The following is a 3,621-nucleotide window of genomic DNA, read 5'->3' on the forward strand; positions in this document are numbered from 1 at the left end:
AAGAGTTTCTTAAGGGGAATTTAAACCATAATTGTATTATAGTTATTTTTGAACATGTATAAAGAAAAGGTTTCCAACACTGAAGCTTTAGTTAAGATAAAAGGTCATTAAAATGGGAAGGACCTTACCAGAAATTAGTTTTCTGGAATGTGCAAGATTTTGGAAGATGCAGTATTTAATTTTTTTCTAATTAATCATCTTTATCACATGAGAGTATTTTCACTATGTGGCTGAATAATGTTAACCAGATAATTTTCCTGCAGCTCATCTAACTTACATGACTTTTAATTTAGACACGCACACCGCAGAGCGTGGCGATGGAACAGTAACCGGGCTTGTGAGAGGGCTCTACAGTATCAACTAGGAGACAAGATCCACGGATTCACTGTCAACCAGGTATGGGTCCTTCTCGGTACCTCCTTACAAATCCACATACATTGCAGGTGCGGCTTCTGGCATAGGTACGGGCCCTTCAGGGTGGAGACTAGCCTTGTCCTCGTGTCCCAAGGCCCTGGCCCAGCTCCTGTTGCATGATGGCTACTCGGCTGAACAGAGCTTGTGGGAGAAATGACCCCCGGTCCCTTCCTGGAATGTCGCGAAGCCTGATTCTTGTCAGATTTGAGAGAGTAACACTTCCAGCTGGGTCTCTGTCATCAGACACGCTAGGGTTTCCGCAGCCCAACCTGACGATTCGCTGAGTGTGAGCACGAAGACTCAGTGCCCTGATCTGTTCAGTCAGGTTTTGCCATCAAATAGTTTGCTCTAAACTTCTGCAGAATCTTTCAGTTTTCTGAGCCTTTTGGGTTTCAAAATTACAAAGAAGAAATTGTGGACTTATACTTACTTGGGTTTATATTAAAATGGATTCATTTGTTTTTTGTTTTGTTATTGGCTTAAACCTTTTCCTTTTTTTTTTTTTTTTTTTTAGCATAGGAACTAAAAATGACAACACTTCACATATTTGGCCAGCTGTTGGCTCTGTGCTATGGTAGATGTTACAGCAAATCTAAAAGACACAACTTACCGTCTAGAAAGACTGATGTGGCTGTGACTGGAGGCACATGGTGGACACCATGCAGAGGGCCAAGGACAAGGGTGGGAGCTGCTGCTGCTGGGGGGAGAGGGAAGAGCTCCTGGAGAGGGTGTTGTGAGAAAGCAGCTGCCTCTGGGCAGGGCTCCAGCAAGGGAGCCAGGGCAGTGACTAGGGGGTCCCAGGCAAGGTCCAGGCATGGAAGTCCTGACAACAGACTCAGAGCATTTGTGAAATCCTGCGAAGGCTGGGCAAAGACACCTGGGTTTATAGTACTGGTTACTATTACTAAAGGCCTCACCCAGAGTGGTAGATTCTTCTCCTTTATTTTTCAAATTTTATAGAAATGTACTTATTTTTGAGATTGGGACTCACCCTGTCACCCAGGCTGGAGTGCAGTGGCATGATCTTGGCTCACTGCAGCCTCAAACTCCTGGGCTCAAGCGAACCTGTCACCTCAGTCCCCCAAATAACTGGGACAAGGTGCCCCCACGCCTGGCTCATTGTGTGTGTGTGTGTGTGTGTGTGTGTGTGTGTGTGTGTAGGTGGAAACTTGCTTTGTTGTCTAGGCTGGTCTCAAACTCCTGGGTTCAAGCAATCCTCTTGTCTTGTGTATTAGTCTAATCTCACACTGCTGTGAAGAAATACCCAAGACTGGGCAATTTATAAAGAATGAGCTAAAAAGTAAAGAAGTTTCATTGACTCCCAGTTCTGCATGGCTGGGGAGGCCTCAGGAAACTTACAATCATGGTGGAAGGCACCTCTTCACAGGATGGCAGGGAAGAGAATGACAAGTGAAGGGGGCAGCCCCTTATAAAACCCTCAGATCTCGTGAGAACGTACTCACTGTCACGAGAATAACATGGGGAAACTCCCCTCATGATCAATTACTCCTACCAGGTCCCTCCCACAACGTGTGAGGATTATGGGAACTACAATTCAAGATGAGATTTGGGTGGGTGGGGACGCAGCCAAACCATATCACCTTGGCCTTCCAAAATGCTGGGATTAAAGGTGTGAGCCACTGTATCCAGCCATAGAAACTTACGATAAGTCATGTTTCCGGTTTGAGAAATAGCTACCATGAACGCTATTATTATTAAAGCGATGTATTATTAGAAAGCAGACATCTCACTGTATCTGCTGATTTTAAATGCATTGATCATCTGTTACAAAGCACAGTAAGCTTGGAAACAAGTAATTTAGCAGCGGTAGATGATGCAGGTCGTAGTGGGCCACTTATGCATGACTGTTGGATGGCAGGCTCCCTCGATTGGGCTGTGGAGACCCGAGGTCTCACCTCTGCCAGCAACTTGCTGTGTGCACTTGGTCCGGTGACTCATGGCACCTGGACGGAGGGGGTGGCAAGTGGTGTGGTGATCACAGGGAGGTGGTATGTGATTGAGGGAGAGGGCCGGCTGGCATGACTGGAAGACAAGACAGTTTCTTTCATACCGAGAAGTATGGACACTTACCAGGAGGCTTACCTAGAGTAGGAGAAGACCTTCCACCCCGCTCAGGAGTGGGGAGTCTTTCATCTTTTTGGGGGGCATTTCTATCCTCCCAGCCCCTCCAGCTGTTCTGGAAGCCCCAGCTTTGTGCTTCCAGCTACCATCGGGGATCCATCCCACACTAGGAGAAGCAAAGACTGATCCTGGAGCCTCTCCCCGCTGTCGCCAGCTAGCCCACTCCAGCATTTCCCCTCCCTGCAGGCCCATTCTGCGTACAACAGGAGATCATATGCACAGAAACAGGAGACACACGGCCAATGTTGGAAGGGGAGCTGTGTTACTGAGGTGCAGTACACAAAAGCAGGAGGCACTCAGCAGACGTTGCAAAGGGTGCCGTGTTACTTAGGTGCAGGTACCGTGGGAAAGGCAGACACCAGGGTGAATCCTGGCTCTGTGATTTGGGCAGCTTATGTCATCACCCTGAGCCTCAGGTTTTTCATCTGTAAATGAGGATGAGAATACCTCCCTCACAGAGTATATGTGACATGATTAGAAAATGCCTAGCCAAAAAATAATAAAAAATTTAAAAAATAGAAAATACCTAGCCAGTAATAAGCACTCAAAAAATATATATACACACACATTCTCATCTGCCTTTTTTAAGTCTTATTTTCCTTGTTTGTAGGATAAGGGACTTGGATAGGATGGTTCTGTTCTCTCCAGCTCTGAAATACTGGCTTCCTGGCATCATCTAATTTCAGGCAGAAAAGCCAGTTTTCTCAGTGTGTCGAAGATCACCATTTCAAAGGCCATTTTGTCTAAGTTTAACTGGCTGTGTTTTTCTGGTTAACTCAAGTGACATCTGTTCCCGAGCTGTTCCTGATGGCAGTGAAGCTCAGCCACGATGACACAGGAGCCAGGTATTTACACCTTGCCAGAGAAGACACGAATAATCTGTTGAGGTACATGGTGCATTGTAAGAACATGGTCTTGAATGTTTTATTTAAATCAGGGATGTCCAGTCTTTTGCAGAGATGCAAAGAAATGCAGTAGCTGACAGACAAAGGATGGCTCTGGGAGATGCAGAAGGAGCATGTCACCCAAAAGAGAGCCAAACGGGTATCCTTAAGGAAGGAGCAA

At 46.3% G+C, this 3,621-nt stretch overlaps 1 long non-coding RNA gene across 1 annotated transcript; it reads left to right on the forward strand.

Annotated features, from left to right (window-relative positions):
* The first annotated feature begins 7 nt into the window (after positions 1–7).
* Positions 8–3,614, forward strand: LOC113222302. Its single transcript, XR_003308328.1, has 3 exons — positions 8–396; positions 929–1,095; positions 3,167–3,614. It is a non-coding gene; the product is annotated as an uncharacterized LOC113222302 (long non-coding RNA).
* Positions 3,615–3,621: the final 7 nt, after the last annotated feature.

Source organism: Piliocolobus tephrosceles, unplaced genomic scaffold (genome assembly GCF_002776525.5).
Source record: "Piliocolobus tephrosceles isolate RC106 unplaced genomic scaffold, ASM277652v3 unscaffolded_30440, whole genome shotgun sequence".
Lineage (NCBI taxonomy): Eukaryota > Metazoa > Chordata > Mammalia > Primates > Cercopithecidae > Piliocolobus > Piliocolobus tephrosceles.